The 23621-nt window shown below is 43.6% G+C and overlaps 1 protein-coding gene and 1 long non-coding RNA gene across 13 annotated transcripts in view; one reads left to right on the top strand and one right to left on the bottom strand.

The window, feature by feature from the left end:
- Nucleotides 1-23621, top strand: part of TMEM230 (transmembrane protein 230) — a 45267-nt gene that overhangs the window by 6535 nt on the left and 15111 nt on the right. The window contains exons 5-7 of one of the 12 annotated variants that reach the window (XR_011090131.1): nt 3453-3551; nt 9812-9869; nt 10300-11353. The exons of 1 other annotated variant lie outside the window; for it this stretch is intronic. The gene's annotated coding sequence lies outside the window, so the exon portion shown is untranslated. Of the gene's footprint in view, nt 1-3452; nt 3552-7304; nt 9760-9811; nt 9870-10193; nt 11354-12243; nt 12626-23621 lie in introns of those variants that run through there. 10 more of the 12 variants (XR_011090129.1, XR_011090132.1, XR_011090136.1 and 7 more) reach the window with 10 other exon arrangements.
- LOC137845211 (uncharacterized) lies at nt 14498-15186 on the bottom strand. The gene is made up of 2 exons (XR_011090138.1): nt 15062-15186; nt 14498-14859 (listed from the first exon to the last, which is right to left on the bottom strand). It is a non-coding gene; the product is annotated as an uncharacterized lncRNA (long non-coding RNA).

Here is a 23621-nt window from a genome sequence, read left to right as displayed (position 1 = left end):
TCTGGAGGGTTGACAATTTATTTTTTGAAACGGCAAAAACACCCTCAGACAACACAGCATATAAATAAGATCAGTCCCTACCCTGGTGCTCACAGGGCTGTCTGATGAATGGACACTGGGAAGATTTCCTCTCTACAGGGATGTTTTGCATCTAATTTGGAAAGTCAAAATGGACATTTCAGGGGAAAAAAAGGTGTGTTGACTACTCAAATGTAGATCCAGGCTACTTAATTCTTGGAGTTTGCGTGGTGTATTCTACGTGTGGCTTTCAAGGGTACAAGTTTCTTTTGTGTCCAATCTTCTATTGTCTAGCTGTAGTGTAGCTAATACCAGGTGTTCATTTTTCCTTAGAAAATAAACTAATTTACATTTTGGAAAATTTGGATAATTTTACTGTAGCATTTGTTTCTGTGATAAGCATGGTCCATACCTCTATGGCAGTGGTGCTATTTTGGGTAGGTTTGAGGATAATCAGGGCTGTCAGCTCTTACTTTTGTTAAAGTATTATATAAAGGCATCACAGTTTTCCTTCTAAATGCAGCCAGTGCCCATTCCTTGTTCTAGTCCCTGAGTGCTGATACATTACAACAGGATCTTTTACAGTTTTTCCTTCTACTCCAGCCACCCCATGGACCTGCATGGATGATTTGCACAGCTGGCTTGCCTCAGCTCCCGGAGTGTGGAGCTGCATCCTTGCCTCCACCCTGTGTGCTCGATGCTTCTGACAAAACCCACAGCTAATGGTTGTGCTCCTCAGTTCCCCTTCTGTAAAATTGTCTGTTGTGGGTCTGGGGAGAGCTGACTGATGAGGGTAATAGGAAAATGCCTGTGAAGAAGTTTCTGGTTCTAGAGCAGGGCTTGAATGACAAATAAGGCAGAGGCTGAACACTGATGAATGGGGGTAATACTGAAGTAGCTGTTTCCTTTATTGAGCATCATCCATTCTGGGCACTCGGTGAGGCAGCTGTCTCAGAAAAAATAGTTGGCATTTATATAGTTTGATGGGATATTATTATACACAGAAGCTCTCTAGCAAGAACAGGCACCCAGATTTAAGGCTTTTCTCTAGTTTATGAGTGCCTGAATTTATATCCTCAGTGATGTTTTTCTGTTGCTGTGGTGTTGTGTATTTATATGTTTGATTGTAGAGTCCCCTGAAGGCCCAAGCTACTAGCAGTCCCAAAGAAATTCTGCCAAACATGTTATTTATAAAAGAAAAGAAGCCCTTTAGGGCAATCTCACGATTTTTACTTAAGTTTCTGGAGTGAGCACAGCTAATACAAGTTGCAAAGCATAATCACATCAGAGGAAACTTCCCTTAACTAGACAAGCTGTTTGAAACGTCTGGGTGAATAAATTGAGGGGAACAAACAAGGTACCACTGAAGACAGTCTGGGTAGCTGCAGATATTAACTATGAGCCCTAAACACTCATGCTAAATCCATAATGACTTTCTCTAATCCTCTTTTGCAGTGGCTCATTGTTAATGACATATGCTTTCTGAGACAGAATGCGACCCATTCCCCTCCTCTTCAGTAGGCTCCTTCTCACTGTTGGTGGTACAAATGCCAACCTCTGAGAGAGATGGCCACCAACAGCTCCTGGATCAAAACCGCCATATATAATTAATGTTGATTTTCTAACACCTCCCACTGCCAGTTCCAGTGAGAAGGAAAGTAAGGCAACAGACTTGTACCAAGCAGTGACATTCAAGCATAGAGCTAAGGAGTCAACCTGCTGCCCACACACAGGCTGAGGGACTTCAGTGGGCTTCCAGGAGAGGCTTCAGACCTCAAGATGCTGCTGAAAGCAACGTAACAGTCTCTGCCAACTCATGCACTGGCTAAAGTAGGAGACAGCGAGAGTTTATAGCAAGCATCAGATCCAACACTGCACCTCCAAGGTTGTGGCTGATTCCCTTGGTGAAACATTCTGTGCACGGGCCCTGCACAGAAGGGGCTCTTTGTATCACAAGGCAAAAATAGGAGGCATAGAGATACACTCAGCAGTAGAAAGGAGCAATAGGAAAAGCCAGAATTAACCAAAGCTTTGTGCAAATGGTTCTGATAAATGGTTGAGAGAAGAGGGAGAAATTGTGTTTCTGTAGGTTGCTTGATGTGATAAAGGCAGTGGTGTGGCAGTTCACCAGCCTGGAGATATTACTGCACGTGAGCCTCGAGTCCAAGTGAAACCACACCTGTGAAGGGTTTATCACACTGTGCTGTTCTCCCAGTTCATCTTTGTTTTAAGGTTAGTGGAGCCAACAATGCTGTGCTCCTTACAGGTGCAGTGATTTTGCATTTGTCCATATGAAGAGCCTAGTAACGAGGCATCATATGTCTCACTGTTGTGAGGAGGTGAGTGCTAATTCCTCTTGTCCCCTACAAGGACCCTAGCACCTAAATGCCTAGCAAACCTTTACCCACCAACATTCAATGGCAGTTAACCTGTGAGAGCTTTCTACAGGGAAGATCCTGGGAAAGGGGGTTGTAATTACTCTCAGCAACAACTTCCCTTGCGCTATATATATTTCTTGGCATCATTGTTGATCATTCTCTCTGAAGTTCTCCATGTGTTAGTTCTGATGGAAGTTCATGGGACAAGGAGAAGAGCAAGGCCCATCACTAATCTTGTGGTGGTGTAGCAAGCAGGATCTTGGGTTTCCAACCCAAGAGAAAACTTGTTTCTCTTCTCTCAGCAGTGATTTCATGTCCTTTTTCTATAAATTGATCCTAGAGGCCTGGCTGGATGTCATCCATCTGGATGATCATCCCTTAGGGCTGAGGACTGTCTGTGGAGAGGGGTGGTTGTAAAGGGGCTGGGATGGCCAGCAGGTTTGTAACTGATCATAATCCTGAAAATATTTTAGTAGAAATTGTGTGAAACATCTGCAGAGAATGAGAGAGTGAGAATGTGATGACTGACTTGGAGCATGCTGCATATAATCAATGCACTACAAATATAGCCATAAAATGAATGTTTTGCTTGAATAAACAGTGCAATCTACAACAGCACCTCTAGTGCTCTTCCAGTACCCATCACACAGGAACAGTTAAATTAGACCCTACAGTTGCGGTCTGCTTTCTTTCTGTCACCTGCAGTTAGCCAAATTCAGCAACATTTGCCATGGAGAGGCTCCATGCTATGATGCTACTTTTATAGCAATACGGATTTTGCTTAGCATAAAAAACAACGTAAAAACCTGCAGGGTAGGAAGAAATGACTCGGCACAACAGTTCTGTCCTTTCTAAACAGATTTGTGCTATACTCCGCTTATGCTGAGGTCTAAATGAGTTTCACCACATTCCTCCCCCTCATGCCTAGACCTTAAAAGTCCAAAGCATCAGCCCATTCATACAACCACTCCTTGCATCTTCTGTCTTTCCCTAAACAGCTCGTTAGCTCCTTAATATTTCTCTCTCCTTATCCTTCCTTTGTCCTGCTCCTCCCAGCAAGATCACCACCTGCAAAGCACCTCCCTGACTTCTGCCTTTCCACTGGGCAATTTTCTCATTGCTGTGCTCTGGAGCTGCAGCTCATCAGTTTAGCAGGTAAGTGCAAATTGTCCAACCCTCAGATCTCTCCAGCCTTCCAGCTGCTAGCAGAACCCTTTAGTTTGCCTTCTCCAGCTCAGGGAAGACAGTAATTCTTCCCTCGTTTTCACCCTTCTCTTCCTGGTGAAAACTGCAGGCAAAAATTGTTTTTTCCTAGAGCTCTGCACTCAGCCCCAGTGATGCCTGCATGCTGCAAAGCAGCTGGCACGCCATGTTCCGTGCTCACTGAGTGAAATGTCAGTGTGTGTCAGGGCTTCCTTCTTCCTTCCTTAATACACAAGCAGCTTGAGATTTTTAGGAATGCTGGATTTAACTAAAAATAGTCCAGACAGTTCAGTGGGCCACGACAGATTCCTCCCTCCCAAGAGTTTTGTTCTGCGATAGAGCCAAGGGTCAAGGTAGAAGAAAAAAAAAGTCTTTGAAAAAAAGCTTAATTGTGGATTAGAAATTGTTTTCAAATAATTTCATTGAGCTTTCGCTGGTGTAGATGGACTGTTTTTCTAGTCCAGGCTCAGGCAAACTTTCTTTTGTGCTGGTTGGGTACATGTTCTATTGAGGCCTTTGCCTTCCTGCTTTCACCTGTGTATAGGAAAGTGTTAAGAAAGTTCTTTTAATTGGAAGTAAGGCAATTATTAAGAGGTCTTTTTTTGTGGCCATGGACAGAGCTTGCTCGTGACAAGAATCGGGAAGCAAACATTTCCTTCCTTTACATTGTATTGTGTTGGATATTAAGCCACGATGCTGTCCTCCATCTCTTGGAGCTTGCCTTTCTGAAGGTGATCTATAACTTTTCCAGTCCTGCTACAATTACAGTAAGGAAAAAAATTGCAATGAATTGTCTTTGAGAAGGCTCCATTTCTGCAAAATTTTTTGGCACTGAAAGCATAAGTTCCATGGAGGAATTAACATTTTAGTCTGAGTTTGCAAAACAAAGAATAAAATCCACCAGTCACCACTAATTAATTTTATTTTGAAATATTTACTTGGGCTGCAGTAGTAGCTGCTCTTAAGTCTGTAAAGGATTAGCTGCCTGCTAGTTGTTCATGCCTGCAACCATTTATTTAAGCTGTTGCTGCAAATCATGCTGTTAACCTGTCATGCAAGGTTTCAGCCTTTCTTTGCTCGTCAGTGAGAAACGCATGGTACACACAAGTCGCTGACGCGATAGTGGGAAGCTAACACATCCACAGTCAGGTCTTCTTCCCCCAGTTTAACATGCTTCTTGAAGGAGGGAAAGACAGAATATACATATAGTAATAATTGTCTACTCTGTGTAGGATATTACAAAGTCTGACTAACAGAGGCTGATAGAAGTTTAAGGAACATGAAATGTGTGTACAAATGTATCACGCTCCCTGCCCTGAAGATATGGTCAGCTTTCACTTCTGTGCTTTTCCATGTGCTGTTACCAAAGACAAATAGCTCCTCTCTCTCTCCTGCTGACCCATCAAAAAGGATGCAGCGTTTCCATTGCACTGCATCCCAATGTTTGGTTGCATTTGTCATATCATGTTGCATCTTTTTTAATGTAAGTGGTCAAACCAATCATAGAATATCCTGAGTTGGAAGGGACCCATAAGGATCATCAAGTCCGACTCCTGGCACCACACAGGCTTGCCCAAAAGTTTAGACCATGTGACTAAGTGCACAGTCCGATCACTTCTTAAATTCAGTCAGGCTCGGTGCAGTGACTACATCCCTGGGGAGCCTGTTCCAGTGTGCAACCACCCACTCAGTGAAGAACCTCTTCCTGATGTCCAGCCCAAACTTCCCCTGCCTCAGCTTAACCCCGTTCCCGCGGGTCCTATCACTGGTGTTTACAGAGAATAGGTCACCTGCCTCTCCACTTCGCCTTGCAAGGAAGTTGTAGACAGCGATGAGGTCTCCCCTCAACCTCCTCTTCTCCAGGCTGAACAGGCCCAGTGCCCTCAGCCATTCCTCGTACGTCTTCCCCTCCAGGCCTTTCACCATCTTCGTAGCCCTCCTCTGGACACTCTCCAACAGTTTCATGTCCTTTTTGTACTGTGGTGCCCAGAACTGCACACAGTACTCAAGGTGAGGCCGGACCAGCACAGAGTAGAGCAGGACAATCACCTCCCTCGACCAACTAGCAATGCCGTGCTTGATGCACCCCAGGATACAGTTGGCCTTCCCGGCTGCAAGGGCACACTGCTGGCTCATATTCAACTTGCTGCCAACCACAACCCCCAGATCCCTCTCCAGGGGGCTGCTCTCCAGCATCTCATCGCCCAGTCTGTACGTGCAGCCAGGGTTTCCCCGTCCCAGGTGCAGGACCCGGCACTTGCTCTTGTTAAACTTCCTGTGGTTGGTGATCGCCCAGCTCTCCAATCTGTCCAGATCTCTCTGCAAGGCCTTTCCACCCTCAACAGAGTCCACAACTCCTCCAAGTTTGGTATTGTCGGCAAATTTGCTCAAAACACCTCCTAGTCCTAAATCCAAATCATTTATAAAGACATTGAAGAGGACTGGCCCTAAAATGGAGCCTTGAGGGACCCCACTAGTGACCATCTGCCAGCCAGACATGGCCCCATTAATCACAACCCTTTGAGCCCTGCCCGTCAGCCAATTGCTCACCCATCGTCTGATGTTTTTGTTAAGTTGTATGCTGGACATTTTGTCTGGTAGGATCCTATGGGAAGCCATGTCAAAAGCCTTGCTGAAGTCCAACAAGATCCCATCAGCTGGTTTCCCTTGGTCAACTAGATGGGTGATCTTATCATAAAAGGAAATCAAATTTGTTAGGCAGGACCTACCCCTCATGAACCCATGTTGGCTGGGACCAATGACTGCATTGTCCCCCAGGTGCACCTCAATAACTTCAAGAATCATCTTCTCCATAATTTTACCAGGCACTGACATGAGACTGACAGGCCTGTAATTGCTAGGGTCTTCTTTCTGACCCTTCTTGAAAACTGGCACAACATTTGCCAGCTTCCAGTCTACTGGGACCTCTCCAGATTCCCAAGATCGTTGAAAAATAATTGAGAGAGGTCCCGAGATGACATCAGTCAGCTCTTTAAGCACCCTGGGATGGATCCCATCCACTTGTATGGATCCAGGTGGACGTGTATGGATCCAGGTGGAGCAGCAAATCCCACACACATTCAGGGTTGGATGGGAGTTTGTCATTCCCACCGTCATGGTCCTCCTGCTCAGGACACCCAGGGTCCTGAAGCCCATCATCGGCATTGAAGACAGAGGTGAAGAAGGCATTAAATGTCTCTGCTTTGCCTATGTCATTGTCTGTGAGGAGACCTTCCCCGTCAAGTAGTGAACCTGTTTTCTCTGGTTCTCCTTTTTCAGTTAACTATGTCTAAAAAAAACTTTTTTATTGTCTCTCACAGACATGGCCAGCTTCAACTCTAGTTGGGCTTTGGCCCCATGAATTTTATCCCTACAAACACGAACAGCATCCCTGTATTCCTTCCTCATTGCCTGACCCTCCTTCCGGCAGCCGTACACTTTCTTTTTCTGTCTAAGCTCCAATAGAAGATCCCTGGTCATCCAGGCTGGCCTTCTGTCCCGCCTGCCTGCCTTCCGATATTTTGGTATCGCCTGATCTTGTGCTAGTTCCCTGAGCAGCCTGAAGTCTGCTTTCCCCCTATCCAGGGCTGAAGTTTTGGTGGCAGTTTTCCTTCTGTCACCATAAATTCTAAACTCAACCACTTCATGGTCACTATGACAGCCGCCAATTGCCACGTCTCCCACAAGACCCTCTCTGTTTTCCAGCAACAGATCAAGGATGGCACCTTTCCTAGTTGGCTCCCTTAGCACCTGCACCAAGAAGTTATCATCTAGGTGCTTTATGGACCTCCTGGACTTGCTCGTGTCAGCTGTGTGGTGATCCCAGTTGACGTCTGGCGAGTTGAAATCTCCCATAAGGACAAGGGGAGCTGATCTCGAGGCATCTCTTAGTTCTGCAAATAATTCATCGGCGTTGTCGTCCTGGCCAGGTGGTCTGTAATAGATTCCCACAACGACATCCCCTTTATTTGTTCATCCCTTAATCCTTACCCAGAGGCTCTCAACTTTGCCATCCCCAACCTGAAGTTCCACACAGTCCAGCCCATGCTTCACAAACATCGCCACCCCACCACCTTGCCTGCCCCCCCTGAAGAGCCTGTAACCATCTATTGCAGCACACCAGCCACAGGACTCATCCCACCAGGTTTCACTTATGCTGATGATGTCGTAGCTGTGGGACTGGGCCAAGACTTCTAGCTCGTCCATTTTACTCCTCATACTGCATGCGTTTGTGTAGAAGCACTTCAAATGCACTTCCCTACACACAGCACCTTGTGGAGCCGACCGAAGGACCTCTGGCACACAGTCCCTCTGGTTCTGGCGCACGATCAACGAAAAGCCAGCTACCAGGGGAGTTTTCACACACAGAACAGCATCAGCTTATGAGCTAAAAGCTATATTCAGCAAAGGAAGTCAGGGTTTAGAAAATCTTGCAGAAAGCTGACATTAAATGCTGGGCCAAATTCTTTGCTGACACCAATTAATGTCAATTAGGGAGAGGGGTCAATTAGATAATAGACTGTGTAAGACATTTGGACATGAGATTTCTAGCCTGCCCAACTCACTCCTTACTCAGTCTCACCTCAGCAAGGATGATTTCTTACTCTTACACATGTGTATTCAGTGTAAAAGTGAAAGTTTTCGAGTCCTTAAACACACAAATACGAATTAGTATCACCGTAATATTTTCTACCAGTTAATTTTCATTAACACCATTAGAAGAATTCTACCAGATCCTTCAATATTCATTTTCTCGTCTCTCAATACTAACAGTGCATGTAGCAGCATGACTTCTTCAGCACTATTTTGGGTGGTTCTTTTCCAGACAAGTATCTTATTTTCCCTGTATTTGGTTATGCAGGTCAAGTGTATTTTTTTTGCACAAGAACAGCAGCAGGATTGTAATGTGGCCAGTTCAAATGTATGTCTAAAAGTAGGCCAGCGAATGGTCTCCAACTACAAATAATTAAAAAAAAAAGTATTTGTAAAAGTTTCTCTGTTGTGCAACCACATTTCAAGTTGCTGAGAAGATACTGCAGAGTTCAACTTGTTCAACAGCCTCCTTGTGTTTTAACCCTCCACATGAAACAAAGGAGACTGACTGTCTTTGACTCAGACCCACGGCAGTCTGAGACACTGTGTGTTTGAAGCTGACAGCCTGCTCCTCTCCAGGGAATTTAACATCCCTTCAGCAGGGTCAGCACACCAGGATGCTGTCCGGGTCCAATGCTCCCTCCCCATCCTTCCTACAACAGGATGGGAAGCATTGAAATAGGAGGGTGTATAGGCTGGGTGCACATCCCTTCTCCCACATCTGCTGTAGGGAAAATAATTTAACAGTGGGAGGACAGCCCAGAACTTGCAAAATCTCCCCTTCAATGACACTGTATCAGTCTGGCACTACCTAAGAGTAATGGAGAGGTAGGACTTCAGGCAGGAAGGAGTTACCTAAAGGAAGGGCAATTTGCTGGGGGGAAGTTGGAGTTCATTGTTCCAGGCACTGCTGTGGATTTCCTTCGCATCCTTTCATCTCTCTGAGTCTTGGTTCTCATCACAAAAGGGGTTGCTTGTCTTTCTTTTTGCTATTTTTGTAAAAGGACCGACTGTAAGCCCTTCATAGCATGGACTCTACCTTAACCTGTGTGCAGTGGCACAGTGGGAAAGCTCTGTCAGCAGGGAATATAAATAGTGAGTCTGTCCAGCCCTGTGGCATCCAGGTTTGCTATAATTGCCTCGTTTGCACTCCTGTGACAAGTGTTAGTTCAGCTGTCAGGGAAAGAAGGAACTGAAGAGTATTGCCACAGAAAATTTCCAGCTCTTGGTTTGCCCATTGTGCTTTGGTTTGGGCCCAGTTCTCCCTCCTGCCTCAGGGAGTTCTTCTTTTTCTAGCCAAGTGAGTGACGATTCCCACAAAGTATCTACCCAGCGTGACTCCAATTTCAGAGGCTTTTAGAGGGCTTGTTGTGGTACTGTCTGTTTCCCTCTTTGACTCAGCACCACACTCATTTATTTTGTGTTTTGCTACTCGCTAGATTTTGCAACAATCATTTTTCTACCATTTCTGACATTGCTGTGTTTTTGTAACCATACATGCATGTGATGAACTAAATGAGTCATGGGCATATAGAGGATAAAAGCAATTACAACATCCAAGACCATCCTTCCTCTGAACACACTGTGGATGTTCTTTCAAAACTGTTTGCAATTTTCAGGTAATGAAAAAGTTAAAACAGATTCTCTCTCTGCTGTGACTTCTCTGCTGAGATACAAGTAAGCAACCACACCAGTGCTGCTTTCTGTTCTTTGCAAAGTAAAGGAGCTTCATTTGAACCCCCAAGTGGAGGTGGCTTAATGAATCATAGAATGGCTCGGGTTGGAAGGGGCCTCAAAGATATCCAGTTCCAACCCTCTGCCATAGGCAGGGATGCTGCCCACTAGATCAGTTGCCCAGGGCCTCATCTAACCTAGCCTCAAACACCCCCAGGGATGGGGCATTGACAACTTCTCTGGGCAACCTGTTACAGTGCCTCATATGAAACCTATTTTGTTCTGTGCTGCAAACTCCTCTAACGGACTTGCAAATGATTTTCACAGAGCACCACGTCCATACCCTTTTGGAAACAAAGCGGAAATAAGTCACTTTTTGGCCTGATCCTGCCCATACACATTTGTCGACTGAAGCTGCCATTTATTGCTGCAGGTTTGAACAACAGTCACTCAAGAAATTGATGTAAGATGGCAAAACTCATCTTGTCTCCTGCCTAGGCACCATCTCTCCAAATCACATAGACTTCATCTGATGGGTAGCTGCAAGCAAAACGCCAGTGTGAATGTGCACCAGCAAAGCAAATATGTCAGGAGCTGTCAGCCACGGGCTTCTTGCAGTCCTTCTTTTGTTGCCACAACATCTCAGGGTCAGGAGATAAGGCTCCAGCAATTCAGCAGTATTGGCAGCTAAAACTTGGCAGAAACATGAGAACAGGGAGGATAAATGCATGCTGCTTTCCTGGCCCCCTCCTGCTACCATTCTTCCCAATATATAAAGACTCTCCCTTGGCTAGTTGCTTGTGAAAAGAGGACTGGGAATGAACTCTGAGATGTAGCTAAACCTATCTCCTCCATCCTCTGCTAAATACAGGCCTTACACCAGAGTCAGCAAGTTAAACGTTAACTATTTGGTGCAGCCCCTGAGGTGCCAGATATAATAGCATCAGGAAAATTGGCTTCTCATCTGAAGCTGTCCAGTTGAGTCAGTGTTACTGCGTGTTCCCTATTACTTGCACTTCCCCACATTCAGTGACAACATTTCAATGAATATTATTTGGCTGTGATGGTCTAATCAGCCCTACTGCCGGAAGCACAGGAGGATTTCTTGGTTGTTTGTACCCCACTGGCTGCCAGAATCTGGTCTCCATTTACAAAATATTTTGCATATACAAAGGCGAAGGAAGGTCTCTCTCCAAAAGTTACCAGAGGCAAAACCATCTCGATGTGAACAGTACGGATCCAACAATTTTGCAACTATGCAGACTTTTTCTTCTCTCCCCCTGTTGATTTATTACGTGAATTCTGGCAACTGCAACTTTGCAACTCGTGCTATTTATCTTTCTATATAGCAAGCACAGCAGTACATCTTCCTCTTGGATCACTGACTGAAGCCTCAGTAATTTGAGTACTTGGACCAAAGTAGTCTGCGAACCTTGGACCAAAAGACCTAAAAGCACTCTGCACTAATTAAACCTCATAAAACTCTTCCTGGGTCTTACTGTCTCCATTTTGCAGATGACCAAACCAAGGATTTAGCTCTGATGGCAGATCAGGAAGTATGCTGTTCAGTTTTTAAAATACTTCCTCGAAAGAAATAATTTTATGCTAACTCTAATTACATATAGCACTATGGGGGAAACACACAGCAATTAAGTCACAACTGTCCACAAGATCAGCCATAAATATATGAAGGTGTAGTGGTATTTTCCGCTAGGTGGTGGTAGACAGCATTTTCAAGAAGGGTTGTTCATTCTTCCCTTCTTTACCTTATAGATCCAGGGTCTGCCCAGTTCAGTACTCTCTTCCCCTAACTCCGTATTTCAGAGGAGAAAGCAAAAATATCACTGCTTGTGAGTAACAAACTACCTTTCCTAGACCACTTTCTCCTTTCTCCTCTTAGGCAGCCATGAAAATACCAGGGGGTTCATTTTTACTTCGTGTAATCAGGTAAAAGGCATTCCTATTATTGATATAGATGTTCCATGCTGGGTTGTTAAAAACTCCTGAATTCCACCTGTGGGATCCACATTGAATATTGTTAAGGTGATTGAGGCAAATCACTTTTTTTTTTTTTTTTTGACAACATAAAACTAGGTAGGGAATTGGAAATGGGCCACAGATCCCAGACCCAAAACAATCATCTCTGGATATAACTGGATGTGAAGTTGTGATTTGGTCTTTTTGGAGATCCTGTACTCAGATCAATGACACATGCCCAAATTGAGGTGACATTTCAGTTTAAACTGGGAATTTTGAGTAAACAGAGGAGATGACAGCCAAAAAGATTTCAGCATTTAAATTTATGCCAGTAACGCACGTGTTGCATATCAAGAAAACCCTGACCTGTAGTCCTGTCCTTACCATTTTATTTTTACAGAGCCATGAAGAAACAAAGAAAATAAAACGGGCATGCTTGGGGAACATACTCATTAAAGGTTACCTCAGACTATTGCAGTAATATTGTGTTCTCTGGCTACAGAGAAGGACACACAGCTCAACCTACAGGCTCGACTGTCCCACATCTGTTTCTCCTTATGCAGACTTCCAGTTTCACATGGGCACAACCTCACCACAAAATCAAGTCCCTACTTGCATGCTGTCGTCAAGATGTTCCAGTGATTCAAGCTGGCAAATACTACAAAAAAAAAAAAAAAAAAACAAACAATTTGCTCATGTACTCTCTAATCATTACTACTGTGATTACATTAATACTATAATATTTATCCTGCGTTATGAAAGCAAGCATAATGACTGATTAGCACAGAGGGAAGAACTGGGATTCCGGGACTGTTAGTCTTAGCCGAGGAAACTCAGCATTTTAGGAGTACTTACAAGGTTTAGGCCAGTTAGGGAGGGATTCTGGAGATGTATTTTAGACCGACAGGTATTTTAAACTGGTTGAATTGGGACAACAGGCATAAGCCTTCTATGGTGACTAGCTGTCTAGATGCAGCAACACCTCACCTGTTCAGGTAAATCCGAGTGAGCTCTGAGGACCTTACCTCTCACCCCTTCAGATAATCTCCTAGATTAGGTGTAGTATATAATGGAGAACTACAAAGGGAAGGCTTTTTCTTTAAGGTGTCAAAGGTCTGCATACTAAATGATTAATGGTTACTAATTTTCCTTGATACCCTCTAAACCCACAGTTGTTATGAAGGACAGGCATATGCATATCCTGTATTTCTGATTCTTCCAACCTCTTATGGTCCTGTGAATCATTCAGGTAGAAAATGTCTGTTTATAAAGACCATTTTTGTAACAAAAAATTATATATGCTATTAATCCCTGCAAAATAATTTATAGCTCTGCAACAGTACAGCGTGACCACATAAAGCAGGCTCTGGGTCCCTGACCAACTGGCTATTTTCTGATATTTGACAACACACAAAGCCACCTGGAAGGTAATTTGTCTATTTCATAGGAACAAAAGCCTGAAAATGCTTTGCTAGGTTTGAACACATGGTTCCAGGGGGTCTAAATGTGTCAAACTCTATTTTTTTGAACACTAAATTCACCTTTACCATCTTTCCCTTGCTTGTCCTTGGAATTATTGTGACCATGAGGTCTGTTTATCTGTTAAATTTGCCTAACTCGTATGTGTATGTGAACTTGCCACTTGCACATCTCTTGCCGGTTTACCTATATTTCACTCTGCCATCTTCAACTGAGGGGTACCAGGTTAGCAAAATTAGAACATTTATTTGTGAATCCAGATTAAAAAACTATAGAGCTGTGGCTCTGCCAATGATTTCTGAACACAAGAAGTCCTCAGAGGGAGACTGAATCATTGGATACATACAATCCATCTTCCAGTATAAACTTCTGTCAAGAGTGAAACTGCTGCAATCTCAATCAATCTTGCATTACTAAAATGTCCCTTATATCACAGCTGCAAGCTCCTCTGCCCTAACAAACAAAGGCTATTAACATTTAAAAGCTACATTAAATATACGTATAAGTTTGGGTTAAAGCCAGGCACTAAGTAATGCTAAGGGATCGATATCCATAATCAAGAGCACATACAGCAGGAAAGGTGCATTGAGACTGTGTCCAATATAGTTTTCCATATGGTTCATTTGAAAGCCTTTTAGAAGCTTAACAAGGAGAGGACCGATGCACAAGTATAAGAAGCACAAACACTCCAGATGCCTTGCAGAATCTATGGTCTTAAAATAAGCTCCTAGGTTTTAGTAGGATCCGATGAAACCCTCTTTATATGGGCAGTGGATGGAAGGGGTCAGACAGCTGGTGAGCAAATACTCCGTAAACACTGAGCAGCTGAACTCTGCAAACAGCAACTATTAAGGCAAAGACCTGAAAGATCAACAAAGAACTGCAGGTCTGGGTGAAATGATGCAATGGATTACAATTAGTGTCACTGGTCTGGGGAGCAGAGGCCTTCCTATCGATTTGGGTTTCTGTTACAGCTATGAGCCACCTTAATCAAATAACAAATTGGGCTGGTTATGGAGAAAGCTCAGCATCAGTCAATATTATCTCAAGGACACCTACGGTAGATTTGCACTCTGCCGTTTGAAGCATAATTTTGTTGTAGGAGAAAAAGTAGAAATTATTGGAGGCGGTGGCTGGGCAGTTGCTTCCCAGAAAGACAGCAAGAGGCAACAGGATAGGTGAGTCAGTTTGATCTCAACACATCTGAGAACTGCACGTACTTGAAAGGGCAAAAGCCACATTAAAGCAAGTTACCGTTATCAAAATCAATTAGGAATTTCAATTTTTGCCAAGGGGCTCAGAGAGGAAGCATCCATCTCTTCTGATGTGGGGTACTGAAGCAGCAGGTGTATGGCGTGGGCCTGAAACACCCAGCTCTCTGCACTGGGGTTCGATCCGCTGCATGTCTATGTGCCCCATCTCTCCCCAGGCTGAAAATTCTGAAAAGACAGATGCGTGTGTGTGTGTAGCGGAGGCATCTTATTTTGGGGGTCTCCACTCCCTTGGCTGCCTTCTCTTCATTCCCCTGTTGTAAAAGCTGGAATATTATAATTATTATTTCATTTAAATTAATCCCTCCCCTCACCCCAAAGGCCAGGGCTGACTGGAGCCCGCACCGACACCACGCGAGCGCCATTTTCTTTGGCGCTCAGGAGAGACACCCCCCCCCCCCCAAACCTCCCCGCCCCGGGGAGCCGAGCCGAGCCCCGTCTCGCCTCGTTGAGGGGCCGGGAGCCCACCTCATGGCGCGGCCCGGCTCCCTCGTGCCGGCCGCTGCCCCGCCGCCCCGGGGGCCGCCCCGGCAGCCGGGCCCTGAGGGGAGGAAAGCGGAGCAGCGCCGGGCGCCATCTTGTCGGGGGCGGAGCGGGACCCGGCCCGCCCCGTGCTCTGCCTGTCGGGGCGGCCCCGGCCCCTCCGCACTCGCCGCTGCCGACCGAGCGGAGCGGAGCCCGGCGGAGCCGCCGCTGCAGCCGTCAGCGCCATTGGCATCAGCTATGGCAGGTGAGCTCGTCCTCCTCCTCCTCCTCTTGCCCCCGCGGGCGAGGCTCTGCCGGCCGCCCCGGGGAAGCAGCCCCGCGGGCGCCTCCCCCATGGCGCCTTCCCCTCAGCCGCGCCGGGGTCAGCGCTGTCGTCTGCCGGCCGCTGTCACCTCCATCCCGGTCGCCTGCCGGAGGGCTGCCGGAACATCCCCTCGCATCCTCTCCCGCCGCCCTGCCGAGGCTCGCCTCTTTTCTCCTGCCGGCGAGGGGCTTCCCGGCAGCCTCCACCATGTTGCCGGGCTGCGGTTCACCTTGGCCTGGCAGCTTCTGCCCCTCCCGTGCCATCCGCGCCCCCTCTCCTCCGTCCTTCCTTTTCTGCCCTCAGCCCCTCCAGATTCTGCCTGGCTGCGTTCCCCGCCTCCAGCCCGTGCGGGGCCGGGGCCGGGGCCGGGGGCCGCTACCTGGTGGCCCGGCCTGGGCGGCGAGCGCCTGAGGTGGGTGGGCACCTGCGGCGGGAGCCACCTGCCCGCCGGCCGGGCGCAGGGCCGGGGCTCGGGGCTGCCTTCGCCGTTCCTCGGCGGTCGTAGCATGTGTTACGTTTTTTTTTTTTCTTTTTAAAGCGTAACGTGTGGTAGAGCCGGCGGCTTGTAAACGGGGTAACGAAATGCAGGTTAATTCTCCCCTGATCCTGAAGGGGTGGGCTCTCTCTTTCTTGTCTGATCCCATTCTCGTGATATGCTGTGAGGTTGTTTTTTTTTTAAAAAAAAAATTTCATTTTTATTATAATTTTAATTTATTTGGGGGCTGTGTGTGTCGTTTTTCTTTTTATTTTCTTTCTATTTTTTCCCTGTGTGGATCCTGGCAGTATGTATTTCTATTTGTTGCTTTTGACTTGTGAGCCCTGTTCAGCATCGTGCAGTTTTCTTTTGTCTTAAGGTATGTTTTTGGTAGAACCAAGTGATGTAGGCAATACAGAAAAATGCCCAAACAAAGCTTGTTGAAAGCCTCTGATTAGGTTTCATTAATTAACTGATAATTCATAAATATCTGCATCATGCATTTCTGTCGCTGGCAGGTTTTGCTTTTTCTTGAAATATGAACATGTAGGCAGAGACTCGCATACACTTTCATTCTTGTCCCTTCATTTTGAAGCCATCGTTGTCATTTTGTAGATTCAGAAGACAGATACTTAACACAGCTTGGGGTCTGCTCTTCACATATCCCAGACTGCCCTGTAGGTGAGTGATGACGTGAGGCTGATCCTGGCTGAGAGCTTCCATCAGAGCCCATAGAAAATTCTGGCAGGAAAGAGAAATCCTCAGATGTATTTAAGACAAGGTAAAGACCTCATATGATAATTATTACCATCTTATTGCTTGCTCATACCTGTTAGTATGAGTTCAGTGCCAGGTAAATAATACCAGGCTCGGTGTTGAACTTGACCAGCTAAAATAAAAATACAAAATGCTGTTTTCATGGGGAGTTTAATATGCACGTATATCCTCTCTTCTGAGATTGCAGCATGGCGTTGCCATTCTTGAGTGTGCTTTAAATTACCCAGTTTAAGCTTAGAAAATGAGCTGGTTTGGATAGTGGTTTTACTGGCACCTGGAGTTTGATGCAAGCTGTAAAACCTAGTGGAGAAGCAGAACAAATACTTGAGCAATTAGCTGCTGATGTGCTGCACTTTGCCAGAGTGAGACTCAGGCTGCGCACCTTGATCTGCCTGGTGATTTCATTATAGGTAAAGGATTATTGCAGCAAGTAGCTCAGATTAGTAAACTGGAAAATAATCCTTGAGAAATGTAGAACAATTGGATTAGTAGTTGATGAGCTCTTGCAACCCTACTCCTAGCTTTAAGTCATGATCCAGATAACTTGAAATTAGAGCAGTATTAACCTAGAGCTGCACTGGAAGAAATTCAACCTTGGGCTGGCAACGAGGTTAAACAAGCCCTGAGATTTTTATCATGGATTTAAACAAGCCTTTGGCTTCAGGAAAGATGCACAATGGAGTTGAAAATGTCTTGTCAGAGCCCTGGGGATAAAGGAAGGGGTTAAGGGCTTCAGTTCTCTCGGGCAGGTTGGGTTCTGCTGTTCCTTAAGGGACCAAATTTGTATGGTTTAAAATCCATCCCAATGTGTCATCTGTCTCTAAACCCTACTTCTAACTAGGCTTAAATTCAGTGCATGTTTTCTCAAGGCATCAGGCACTCATGTTGAGTTAGATGTAAAGAGCTAGATGGAAATTAGTCTCTGTGAATGTCTGTTCTGCATCTTCAGTATGGAAACAAATCTAAAGGAAAAGCGTCTTTCAAATAGAATAATTTGAGCTGCAGGTTAATGAATGTTTCCTCTGGTGACAATGGCAATTTAAGCAGCCTTCATCCGTCACGGGCTGTGTATTGCCAGCTGTGCCATGACCCTGTGGTGCTGCTGGTACCACTGGGCAGATGGACACTCAGGCAGTGAGGCTGAGGAGCTTTTTTGGGTTAGCCCAGAGAAGCCTACTTTTATGTTGAAGCCAGATGTGCATGGAGAATTTTTACCTGTTCCATACTGTTTGGTTTTTGTTTATTTTTAAGACTGCTAATATGAGAGTTTTTGTTTTCTTTTTGAAGCTAACAGGGAGTTAAATTCCAGTAGAGAAATAAAAGTTGTGTCTTTGTTGGTATCGCTAGACTGGAGGCTTTTCTTCAAGGGGAAGTCTAAGGTACTGGCAGTGTTTGGGGTGGGAGGGTAAGGAGGGAAACCAATCCTAACAGGCAGTGATATGACTGTGTTTTCCCCGTATGTGTTTCAGAGACTCTGTAGAAGATGCTGCATTTGTATGCAGTTACTATTTCACCATTTTAAAATAAAAACTCTTGGGGTTTTTGTTCTTTGAGACTCTCTGTATGTTCTTTTTTTTTTTTTTCTCCTTTCTTCCCTAATATAGCCAAAACTGTCAACTTCCTCAATAGAAAGGACTCTTACTGTGCTGTGGAGTGTGGTTTTGGGTGTTGTGTAGGTTGTTCAAAGCTAAATGGTGGCAACTTCACTCATCTTTAGTATGGACCCCTAACGAAGTGGCTGCTAAACTTCTCCAATGACCTAATCTGAACTGTAGTTAACCTTGTCTGATCCTTGTGTGTACAGGGGAAGTAAACTGGCACGCCCCTGTGAGCTATTCCAGTTCATTGCAGTGTCCTATGCAAGGTGATTTTGGAAGAATTTATTCTGCTGTAGCTGTTCTGGTATTTTTGTGTGAACGACATAAGAAAAACGGTGAGAAAACCCAAAAACCCAAGACCAAAAAGATTTTCTGGAGCTATTCCTTCAATAGATTTATCTTACTTTCAAACACTTCCTTAGACATTTATCCTTATGGTAGGAAAAGAAAATGCAAAGGGCAGTGCAAAATGTTTTTTTCCTTCCATTGAAGATGATAGTTTATGTATTGCTGAAAAATTTATTTGTATCAAGTACTCTTATTCTGAAGCCTTACTGGTCATGAAATGGTCTGACAGCAGTTACGGTGTTTTATTTTACTTAAAAGCTGCAGGAAGAAAATATTGACAGCCAAGATGAGTAAAGAGATGTGCAGCATGATGGAGTGTAAGACAGGAATAAAATAAATCATTTAAAATGAAAGCTATTTGCTGTGTTCCCTAGCCATTCCCAGGGGTGAGGTGCATTAAGACATGGTGCTAACTTCGTGATACTGCACATAATACTTCTGTCAGTACTGGGGAGCATATTTTCTTATTAGCATATTGCAACTAAATGTTTCCGTTTGTTATGATTGGTATTATGACAATGTTTATTGTAAAAAGAAAATCCTGATAGTCAGCCATTTTCAGGTATTGGGAAGGAAATGTCAGTTATTTGCATGTTCTTCTATTAGAAATGAATCTAGGTGTGAATTTCTTAATAAATAAATAAATAAATAAATAAAATTCTCACCGCTCTGTGCAGCCTGGGCCTGTGGCCCCAGTGCAGTGTTGGGCTGAACAAAGTTTGAAAACTCTGCGTTTGGGGAAGGATGACCCAAAACACAAGTTTGGTTGTCTCCAATACTCTTTTGTGCAGCAAGAGAGTATTGAAATACCATTTCTTCCTATCTCCCTCCTTAATTGTATCATTTGTGGAGGAATGGCAGGGTTTGAGTTAGTGTTAAACTAACATTGCACAGATTTATAATTACAAATCCAATGGTCTGAATCTCCTTGTGTCTCAGTTTTCAGGCAAGAATAGTAAAGTGGAAGTTATGGAGGCCAGGAGGGGAAAAAAAATTTCTTCTCTCTTAACGCTTCAAAAAAGAAAAAAGCTGTCCTATTCAGCTGAAAGGGAGCTTCTTGAATTTCTTTTTACCACATTCAGGCAACTAGAGGTTGTTTTTGTTTGTTTATTTGTTTTCTCTTCTGCTAAAATCTACATCATTAATTATGTGAGAAAATTGCCATGTATTGCATTGGTAAGACTGTCGTGTGCACCTTAACATGATGATATAGTTGATTTTTATCTTGTGTATTATGGAGACCAGTGTATCTTTCTACTCTGAATGAGTGATGTTTTCATCTTGTACTTGCGTCAGCAAAATGCCAGAGAAGACGAGCTCTGTCTGATAGTTGTATTTTTAGGAGCAGATGGGAGCAGATTAGTCCAGTTGTAATTGTGTCTGAGGAGCTGTAAGTAGCAGCACGGTACCTGTAAGTATTTCTGAACTTTTAGGCTGTGCAGTATGAAGGCAATACTAGAATTCATTTACGTGTGTGTGTGTGTGTGTGCATACTTGTATATAATAATAATGTGTGGATTTAACTGGTGTTTGCCTGTTATTCCTTTGTGACTAAGGGGACTGTTAATTTGGCATTGTTTCTATTATGCTTGCTTTTGATTTAAATTGCTTGAAGTATGGACTCAAATTAGTATAAATGGTGAAGGAGAGATTGACTCACCATGGCTCTGCGTTTGACTGTTTTGAAATATAATGACTCATGCGATAGATTTCAAATGGCTGCATGTCCCCCATATTTGTTGTCTGATTTTATTTTTAAATCAAATTATTGCAGCCATTTGAACAGTTGGCTGAAGCATTTTGAGAATGCATTGTAGATAGGAATGCTGTCATAGCAGAGAAGTAAAAAAGCAACTTCAGGAAGTTTGTGTGCACTTGAATTCCTAGGCATTAACCTCGTGTATAGATGCCTTGAGTAAGTTTGGGCTCTAAAGTAGGCATTTTAATTTGGTTTACTCTTATTTGTTGCATGGCCATGAAACAGCAGCCTGGGGCAGTAAGCCCTGTTTTACTGTTATGCTGGCTATTCATGTGCTTGTAAGATTATAAAAGTTAAGAGAATAAAGGACAGTTTGGAAACTTTAAGAGAAAGGCACCTGAAATGCTCAGTCTGCTGAGTGTGCTCTTAGCTGTGTTTATACGATGAGGTGGTTGACGTGCTGTTAGTGAACTTACCCATCTTCCAGTGCTCTGAAAGCCACTGCTGATCCAGTATTAGCAGTAGGAGGAAAATGCTGCAAATCTGACTGCTTGACTCTCCTGTGAAGCACATCTGTATGATGCTTGTGGTTTTGTAGCACAAAAAATAGTGATTTTACAGGCTTGTTTTCTGGCCCTGCTCCTTTTATTACTTACCTGTATCATCTTGCATTTCAGCATGTAATACAGTACTTCTGTTTTGTTGTGCTTGTGGAAAAAAAAGGTGCCTATTTATGTATTCTCACTGGTATTCAAGGTCGTACAGATTATTTAAGAAAAATGGTAATGTGACTCCATGTCATGACTTGCACTTGATTTACAAACTTGGAATGGATATAAAATGCTGCACCACAAAGCTAGCAGCCTCTTATTGTGTGTGCTAAATAAAACTAAAATGCCCCAGAGTTGATAGTGTTTATTTGGCTTTGTTGTAATAAGATTTCACTTTCAGTGGAGTGTTTGTGGCAGGAAAAATCTTGAGTTCTACAGTTTTTGCTGTGTGTATTACTCCTGCTTTGTGGGGAGATTCCTTTATTCAGAGACTTGCCGCACCTGAGCTAAGAAAACACAACCTTTCTTTTGCTGCTGATGAGAAATATGGTCTTTGGTGTATTCTGAAATACAGGCTGTTTCAAAAGTTACAGCATTTTTTTTCATTATTTTATTGAAAATGAAATGTTTCTGAAAGTTGACGTAAATGTTTCTAATTCAAGAAGCATTTGGTCGGTTGTATTGTAACAGTTTTTGATAAAGGCCTAAAGGGCACGTTTTCCTGTTAAGTGTTTTATTGCGTGCATGCTAAACTAAAGGAGTAATTGGGATTCAGATTGACAGAAGAAAACATGTGGCATACCATGAGTTTATGCTGAGCATAACAGTTCTCAGTATAATTTTACAGGACTGTCCTCTGGTGTACTCAGACTGTTAGACACTTGTTGGCTATATGTAGTTTATTTTAACTTGCCTGTAGATGCCTTTTAAAACAAAAGCAAAAAAAAAATTTAGTGGGATAATTATTTTTCTTTTTAATAGCCAAGCGGTCTGTTTCTGCTGTAGTAAGATAGTATAGCTATTTATCTGTTCTAGCTAGAAAGTGAAAAATGAGTGAGAACCGTTCAATTTGCAGTGTATTAATTTCAGAGCATAGGAATCAGCAAAAATCTGGCTTGGTGTAAGTAATAAGCTCGTGTTGCCTGGCCCCTCCCTCCACTTGAAGCAGCCCAGGGTCTATGAACTTGGGGTTGGGCTTTGCAGTGAGCTGTGGTTTCCATTGCCCATCTGTATGGGGAGAAGAGGGTGGCAACCTGAGCTCTTTCTGAAGTGCTGTGTGATCCTTCTCATAAAAACATAGATCTGAAGAGCTCCTTCTGCAGAAGGGGAAGAACTCTGATAATCTTCAGCCCAGGGGCCTTGTAAACATCCATTGCTAATGAGCCTTCCTCTTTGGGAGGGATCAAAAAAAAAATTAATGCTTTTCATGAAGATGCCTAATAAGGCAAAACCGAATCAAGCAAAACTATCAATTAAGCCTTCTGTTAATTTTTTTAGTATAAATGAGCCTAAAACCAAAGAATATCTGGCCTTGCCTTTTCTTGGCTGTTCTGTTTTGGTAAAGATTTTGCCATTAGTGTTAGCTCAGTTTTAAATCTCACTTCTGTTTACTGTTCTTGCTTCCTAAACCTGCTGAATCGTAGACTACAGGACAGTACACTGAGTGTGTTAAGATCAACATCTAATTAGTGTTTTTGTTCTGGAGGCTGTTGTGACAGATAATGTGTTGTTGAACGGCAGGTAATAGGTTTATTATGGAGAGAGCACAGCATGTGGGTATCTTCAAAGGAGACTCTATCTGTACTGGTCTTCTCTCCTCTTAATTATTCAAATGGAAAATTTTGTTTGAGGGCAAAATGTATGACTAAATTATATTATTCCAAATAGTAGCAGCAAAAACTTCTTGCATTTTAAGTGACGCCAATTAATAATTGTGAATAATTGTGAATACTTGTGATTTTTTTTTAAAGTAGTGCTATGCAGATATCTGGAAAAAAAAAAAAAAGCCCCCCAAAGAAGAAACCCGTAGGGTGCAATATTAACATCACAGTACGCTTGCTTTAAAAAACAAACAAAAAAAAATGGGTGTGGATGGGATTTTGACAGCAAAAAGCACAAAAAATATTAATATTATATTAAGTATTACCAAAACACTTTTCATAAAAAGCATGTCTTGCTGAAAAAATCTTTCAATAAACAATACTTGACATGAATACTACTGTAAGAAATGTGAACTCTGTCAGAATATTGCATTTTTTGTGCTTTTCCTGAGCGATCAGTACATTGTAAAATGGAATGTGCTATTCCTGTCATTTCAGTTGGAGAAGAATTCACGTTTTGTTCTTATGCATTTTTGTTGAAGGGATTTTTAACACGCTGAATATATATGAGTATATTCTTAATTAACTGCTTACATATGGAGAAAAATATTCAAGCAATTTTACTAAGTTTCATCTTGAGTCTCTCCATGCTAATGTGCTAAATGCCATACAGGTTAGACGCCAGCTGCCTTTTGAAGGGTGCTGCTTACCTCTGCTCTCTGCTGATTGTCCCTGTGGAGTAAGAGGACTGAACTGGTGATGGCACGTTGACTTCTCAGGCCACGAGTGATCTACTAATGCACGTTTATAAAGAAGTGGGTCAGGACTGTTGGGCACATATGCATTTTCACCCTAATCTGCCTGAAAGATGAGTACGGGAAGTTAACCAGCAGGTCTGGTTAAACACAAGCCTGTCTGTATAAACACTTCCAGGCTTGTTGTGAAATTAATAAATTAGTAATTGGTGTGG

Source organism: Anas acuta, chromosome 27 (genome assembly GCF_963932015.1).
Source record: "Anas acuta chromosome 27, bAnaAcu1.1, whole genome shotgun sequence".
NCBI classification, from domain to species: Eukaryota; Metazoa; Chordata; class Aves; order Anseriformes; family Anatidae; genus Anas; species Anas acuta.
This window is presented reverse-complemented; position numbering and strand designations above follow the sequence as displayed.